The sequence below is a fragment of the Solanum dulcamara genome, chromosome 6, assembly GCF_947179165.1.
Source record: "Solanum dulcamara chromosome 6, daSolDulc1.2, whole genome shotgun sequence".
Taxonomy (NCBI): domain Eukaryota; kingdom Viridiplantae; phylum Streptophyta; class Magnoliopsida; order Solanales; family Solanaceae; genus Solanum; species Solanum dulcamara.
The window spans coordinates 15,139,622-15,148,002 of record NC_077242.1 but is presented as its reverse complement, the minus strand read 5'-3'; positions in this window follow the sequence as shown (position 1 = coordinate 15,148,002).

Below are 8,381 nucleotides of genomic sequence, written 5' to 3'. Positions count from 1 at the left end.
ATTTAAATGCACATATATAGCAACATCTAGATATAATCAATCATTTCCTCCATCCATACGAGAAATCTTTGAGACTCATCATAATTTCAAGACTTTAAATTTACATCTTTATAATAAGCAATATTTTTAAGAAAATAGCATCCTTTATCAAAATCTACATAGTCAAGAAGATCAATAGAACATATTTAACAACTCATTTTCATCAACTCATACTCACATAAAGGCTCATTTTGGGAAGTTCTTAACTCTACAATATCAACACATATAGAATCAAATAAATAGGGGATAAAACTCATTTAAACTTAGACCATACCAAGAAACTCCATTTTCATGAATATCTAACCTCAAAGCAAGAATAGGGCACATGGGTGGAATCAACCCATGTTTTGGATAGCCTTACATATCTTAGTGAAGACTTGAAGAAAACCTTGTGGTTGGGTCTTCAATGGAGGACTCAAATCTTAAAGCTCTTGGACTTTTTTTATTGGAAATGGAGAAGAAGAAGAAGAAGAGAGAGAGAGAGAAGCTCCTAGGACTTTTTAGAGAGAGAGTGAGGCTGCAAAAATGTGTTCCCAAAAGACCAAGGGTAACATATATATAACTTGGGTAAATTCCCAAATTGCCCCTCCTCAAAAGTTCTGAAAATAGGCAAAAATGCACCTGGCGCGATAGTGGCGCATCACACCATTGCAGCGCCAGGCCAATTACGCCTAAAACATGCACACCTCGCAGTGGCGCTCCGCGCTAGAGACCAAACTACTGAGGCATGTTTCTGGCGCGATAGTGGCGCGTCGCGCCCTTACAGCGCCAAGGCCATATTTTCTGGGTTCTGGAAATTTGGCCAGAAAAACCTTGCACAACTTTTAGCGGCGTGTCGCGCCAGGGGCCAAACTACTGAGGCAAGTTCCTTGCACGATAGTGGCGCATCGCGCCACTATGGCGCCAAGCCCAGATTTCCAATAGTTGAACCCCAGGCCTGAAAATCTCTATTGTGCTCGTTCATCTTAGGATCGCCATATCTTTCGACTCCGAACTCCAAAATTTACATTCTTAGTGGCGTTGGAAAGAAGACTCGACGACCTTTAATTTAATAGGTCGTGGGCCATCTATATTTCCGTTTCTCAAAAGATAGGGTCGTTAGAAGTCGACTCCTCATACAAACTCATCCTGAAACTTAGCTACGACGAACCTTCTTGGTCTTAGCTTGGTCCTAGGGACCCCACCTCACCTCCAACACTTTTAAATTACTCGGGGACTTATCTTAACTCACACATATACTTTGAAATAATTTAGTTAGACCCTACACGAATACAACAAGGGTCCGAATCTTAGGAAAATTTTTGAGGGGTGTTACATTATCTCCCCCTTGGGATCATTCGTCCTCGAATGACGAGTGACTAAGAATGGACTCGGAATACAAATCACAATCAGAATTCAGTCAATCAACCAATCAAATTCTCAAACAATTTACCAATGAAACTCATAATATGCAAACGAATTCAAGTCAAGAAAATGGACATTACCTCCAACATTATCCTCAGTAGGCACGAATAGATGTGGATATTTAGATTTCATGGCTTCCTCCACTTCCCATGTGGCTTCCTCAATAAGTTGATTCCTCCACAGGACTTTAACCGAGGCGATCTCTTTGTTCCTCAGTTTGCGAATTTGGCGATCAAGAATTTGGACCGGGACCTCTTCATAAGACAAGCTATCCTTAATTCCAACGCTGTCAATGGGGACTACCAATGAGGGATCACCCAAGCATTTCTTCAACATCAAAACGTGGAATACCGGATGAATAGAAGCTAACTCCGAGGGTAACTCCAACTCATAAGCAACACTCCCAATCCGCCTCAAAATATGGTAAGGACCAATATATCGAGGACTGAGCTTCCTTTTCCTTCCAAACCTCATGACACCCTTCATGGGTGATACTTTCAAGTACACTCAATCACCCACCTCAAACTCTAAGTCTCTCCTCCTCACATCGGTGTAAGATTTTTGGCAGCTTTGGGTTGTCTTTAACCTATCTTGGATAACTCTCACCTTCTCCATGGCTTGGTGAACAAGGTCAGGCCCAATCAGCTCGGCTTCACCAACTTCAAACCACCCAATAGGAGATCTACACCTCCTCCCATACAAAGCTTCATAAGGAGCCATTTGAATGCTTGCATGATAGCTATTGTTGTATGCAAACTCTATGAGAGGTAAGTGATCGTCCCAATTTCCCTTGAAGTCGAGCACACATGCCTTCAACATATCTTCTAATGTCTGGATGGTGCGCTCTGCTTGGCCATCTGTCTGGGATGAAAGGTTGTACTCAAGTTCACCCTCGAACCTAATCCCTTCTGAAAGGATTTCCAAAATTGGGAAGTGAATTGAGCTCCCCTGTCTGAGATAATAGACAAAGGGACCCTATGCAATCTGACGATCTCTTGTATATACAACTTTGCATAATCTTCTACGGTGTCAGTAGTCTTAACCCTAAGAAGTGAGCTGATTTCGTCATTCTATCCACAATCACCCAAATGGAATCATATTGCTTTCGGGACTTCGGCAAGCCTGTAATAAAGTCCATGTTGATCATCTCCCACTTCCATTCTGGAATTCCTATGTTTTGGGCTAAATCACATGGCCTTTGATGCTCAACCTTCACCTGTTGGCAATTCGGTCACTTGGAAACAAATTCAACAATATCCCTCTTCATCCCACTCCACCAATAGATTTCCCTCAAATTATGGTACATTTTTGTGGAGCCTGGATGAATAGAGTATCTGGAACTATGCGCTTCGGCCATAATCCTCTCTCGAACATCAGGTACACATAATCTACTTCGATACCTCAACACACCATCTCCCCCTTTGGTGAAAACCATCACCCCTTGTTTGTGAACGACTTCCTTCAGCCGGAGGAGGATGGGATCCTGATCTTGTTTCTCCTTTACCTCTGCTACAAGTAAGGACGTGGCCCCATCTCGAACATTTACTCCACCTTCATAGTTCTCTTCGAGTTGAACTCCTAATCGGGCTAATCGATGTACCTCCTTCGCCAATTCCCTCCTTCCCTTTTCCACATGGGCAGTGCTACCCATGGACAACCTACTAAGAGCATCAGCAACAACATTAGCTTTACCTAGATGGTAGATGATGCTCATATCGTAGTCCTTGAGTAGCTCAAGCCATCTTCTTTGCCTCAGGTTGAGTTCCTTCTGGCTGAAGACATATTGCAGGCTCTTGTGATCGGTGAATACATCAACATGCACTCTATACAAGTAGTGGCACTAAATTTTAAACGCGAACACCACAGCCGCCAGCTCAAGGTCATGAGTTGGGTAATTTCTCTCATGAACCTTAAGCTGTCTGGAAGCATAGGCTATCACCTTCTTTCTTTGCATCAACACACAACCCAAACCAATTTTGGACGCATCACAATAGACCACAAAGCCCTCTGTTCCATCGGGCAAAGTTAGAACAGGAGCAGTGGTTAGTTTGGCCTTCAATTTCTGGAAACTCTCCTCACAAGCATCGGACCATTGGAACTTATCCTTCTTTTGAGTCAGCTTAGTCAATGATGATGATATGGATGAGAATCTCTCTATAAACCTTCCATAATAGCCAGCCAAACCCAAGAAGCTCCTTATCTCTGTCGGGGATGTGGGTCTGGGCTAATTCTTTACTGCATCAATCTTCTGAGCATCAACCTGAATACCATCTCCAGATACAATGTGGCCTAAGAAGGCCACTAATGCAAGCCAAAATTCACATTTAGAGAACTTTGCATACAATACCTGGTCCCTCAAAGTTTGCAAGACAACTCTAAGATGATGGGCATGCTCCTCCTCATCCTTGGAGTAAACCAGAATATCATCTATGAATACAATCACAAACATATCAAGATATGGTTTGAATACTCGGTTCATGAGATCCATAAAAGTGGCAGGGGCATTAGTCAACCCAAAGGACATGACCAAAAATTTGAAGTGGCCATAACAAGTCTAAAAAGCAATCTTCGGAATATCACATTCTCTCACCTTCAACTGATGGTAACCGAATCTCAAGTCTATCTTTGAGAAACACGTGGCACCCTGAAGCTGATCAAATAAATCATCTATCTTGGGGAGAGGGTATTTGTTCTTTATGGTGACCTTATTCAGCTGCCTGTAGTCAATACACATTCTAAGGGACCCATCTTTCTTTCGAACAAATAGGACCGGAGCTCCCCATGGTGAGACACTCGGCCTAATAAATCCCTTATCTAATAAGTTTTTCAACTTCTCCTTCTACTCTCTCAACTCAGCTGGGGCCATTCTATATGGAGGAATTGAAATAGGCTAGGTTTCAGGAAGAACATCAATCCCAAAGTCAATCTCCCTATCCGGAGGGACTCCAGGCAGATCTTCAAGAAAGACATCTGGAAACTCGTTGACAATCGGAACTGACTCGAGGGATGGAGACTCGATATTGTCATCCTTCACTCAGATAAGGTGATAAATGCACCCTTTTGAGATTAGCTTCCTGGCCCTAAGGTATGAAATAAACTTACCTTTAGGCACAACATGACTACCTCTCCACTCTATGACAGCTTCGTTCGGGAATTTGAATTTGACAACCTAAGTTCTACAATCAATGGAGGCATAACAGATATAAAGCCAGTCCATGCCAAGGATCACATCAAAATCAACCATGTCTAACTCAACCAAGTCAGCCAAGGTATCTCTGTGATGAATTAATACGGTGCAATCTTTATAGACTTTCTCAGCTACGACAGAATCACCAACAGGGGTAGCTACGTAGAAAGGCTCACTAAGACATTCAGGAATTTTATTGAACTTACTAGCCACGTAAGGAGTCACAAAAGATAATGTGGCACCCGGATCCATCAAAACATAACAGTCAAGAGAAGAGACTCAAATCATACCCATCACGACGTTTGGAAAGTTCTGCTGATCTTGGCGACTACCCATGGCATATAGGCAGTTTGTACCTCCACTTGTACTTGAAGTAGTGCCCCTCTAATTACCCCTAGCCGGTGGTGCGGTGGTAGAGAACTGGGCCCTATTCCCCCATGCTGGACACTCCTTCTGAAAATGGTCTATTTGGCCGTATTTATAACAACCCATCCTTCCCGCTCTGCACTCTCCCAAGTGAAGCTTACCATACTTGACGCATGGTGGCTTCCCTTGCGCACTTTGACCCATGCTAGCTTGGGATTGAGAACCCAGGGGTCTGAAATTCTGGCGACCTTGTCCCTGCCGATCATACCTGTTCTGCGGCATCAGTGCACTGGCGGTAGATGAGGCATAGTTGGAAGGCCTCTTCTGGAAGAAGGACCTGTTGCCCTTGCTTTGCCTTTGCTCTTTCTCATGCCCAGCTGATCTTGCCTTTTTGCTAAGATGCTCCTCTCTGTATTTCCTCTTCTCATTCTCTATCTATTGAGCATACACCATCAACCTGGAAATATCCATGTTCGAGATCAACAATGCTGCTTTGCACTCCTTCTTCACATGCCTCCCTAACCCGGAGACGAACTTCCTCATCTTTGACCTCACATCTGGGATCATTTCTAGAGCATACCTGGATAACTGGATGAACTTTAGGCTGTACTCCTTAACAGTCATGCCTTTTTGTTTCAGATTTACAAATTCCTCCACTTTCACTTCCCTCAATTCTCGAGGAAAGAAGTGGTCAAGGAAGGCTCCCTCAAATTCATCCCATCTAGCAGGTTCAGCATCCTTACCCCTACCCTGTTCCCATTGGTTATACCAAATGTTTGCCACATCTTTGAGTTGATAGGACACCAACTCGACCCCCTCAATCTCCGTAGCATGCATAGCTTTCAGAATTTTCCACATCTCATCAATAAAGTTTTGAGGGTCTTCATCAACCTTAGAACCCGTGAATGCAGGCGGATTCATCCTCAAAAAGTCCCTAATTCTGGTGGCAGTAGATGGCTCTTAGGAACTAAAGCTGAGAGTCGGCGAACTCTGGTTACTATTTCGGGTAGCCATTAATTGCGTGAGCATTGCAATCGCTCTTCTAAATTCTGCCTCTGACGTGGGTGCAAGCGGAGTAGCAGGCACTTGGGTTGCCTCCGCATACCTCACAGGTCGTCCTCTAGCCCTTGCTGGGTGTACTTCTGATTGGGGCATCTCGGCGTTATCAACGTTTCTCTGGCTAGCCATACGTTTAGGAGGCATTATCTGTAACGTACAAACGCACGAATTAGAAAGGAGTTTTATAGAGTTTTAACTCTATCGCACGAAGTCAGAGTATGAAAGAAGTGGAAAAATTCCTAATGTCCTATAGCCTCCTGCTTATAAGTGTAGTGCAAAACACACCCATAAGCAAGACTCTACTAGACACGACTTCATAGACTCCCTAGGACACTTGAACTCTGTGCTCTGATACCATGTTTATCATACCCCGAGAGGGTACCCTAGGCGTGGCCGGCACTCGAAGGCCATTTCTGACCTCCGAGCGAACCACCTGGTCCAGTCATACCTTCATCCAATCATATTCTCTTAGCGGAAAGCTCAAATAATGAAATATTGATCATATATATATATATATATGGGGGGCCGGAGGCCAAACATTTACAGCCCAACAGGACAATAAAATGAGACTCCTCAAAATAACAGTTCGACCTCCCCACACTCCAGTCTATGAAGCCTCTATCAAAGTCTAAAAGGTGCCAATGACAAGTCAATGGCTACCAATAATCAAAATGAAGGAAATACCAATAAAACTGTACATGAAGGCTTAATATCCTCCGGAAACTAAGAGGACTCACCAACTAGCTGAGGGTGTATGTGGATCTTCAATGGAGCACCGGTTGATGATCTCTAGTACCTGTCTCTGCATCATGAAACGATGTAGGCTAAATGACATCAGTATATAGAATGTACGAGTATGTAAAATGGCCGAATACAAAGAATATCAAGGAAGAATTAATCAACTCGGGAGCTCAACTCAAGAGGGATAACAACTCAATCAAATGTCCTAAGTCTAAACAAGAATATGATTTAGACGGGACCAATCACATACAATTCAACTCAATCTGACCTAGAGTACTATCAAGACCTATTTGGAAGTTTCTCTTAACCGACAACCATCACTTATGAGCCAGTGAAAGTACAACAAACCGATGTTGTTGCTGCGTCCGTTCATACTTTGCCAGGGTATGAACGAATCAACAAATCATTGATCCAATCCAACCAGGTCCCCCCTATGTTTGGCGATGCAGTTATTGGGTTCGAGTATGGACTATACTCTCGCCCAATTCGGTGCTCGATACTCCTCCCAAGACTCAATGCTCATAAAACTCCATCCAATCAACTTAATCAAATCACATCGACAAGTCTCATTACAACCTCGTCAACTCATCAACTCTATCACAATCAAATCTCTTCCAATCATACTATCCGATCAATCTCAATCATATCTTCAAAAGAAATTTAAATGCACATATATAGCAACATCTAGATATAATCAATCATTTCTTCCATCCATAAGAGAAATCTTTGAGACTCATCACAATTTCAAGACTTTAAATTTACATCTTTATAATAAGCAATATTTTTAAGAAAATAGCATCCTTTATCAAAATCTACATAGTCAAGAGGATCAATAAAACATATTTAACAACTCATTTTCATCAACTCATACTCACATAAAGGCTCATTTTGGGAACTTCTTAACTCCACATCATCAACACATATAGAATCAAATAAATAGAGGACAAAACTTGTTTAAACTTAGACCATACCAAGAAACTCCATTTTCATGAACATCTAACCTCAAAGCAAGAATAGGGAACATGGGTGGACTCAACCCATGTTTTGGATAGCCTTACATACCTTAGTGAAGACTTGAAGAAAACCTTGTGGTTGGGTCTTCAATGGAGGACTCAAATATTGAAGCTCTTGGACTTTTTTTGTTGGAAATGGAGAAGAAGAAGAAGAGAGAGAGAAAGAAGCTCCTAGGGATTTTTAGAGAGAGAGTGAGGCTGCAAAAATGTGTTCCCAAAAGACCAAGGGTAACATATATATAACTTGGGTAAATTCCCAAATTGCCCCTCCTCAAAAGTTCTGAAAAATAGGCAAAAGCGCACCTAGCGCGATAGTGGCGCGTCGCGCCATTGTAGCGCCAGGCCAATTACGCCTAAAACCTGCACACCTCGCAGTGGCGCGCCATGCCAGAGACCAAACTAATTAGGCATGTTTCTGGCGTGATTATGGCGCGTCGTGCCCTTACAGCGCCAAGGCCATATTTTCTAGGTTCTGGAAATTTGGCCTGAAAAACCCTACACAACTTTTAGCATCGCATCGCGCCAGGGGCCAAACTACTGAGGTATGTTCCTTACACGATAGTGGCGCGTCG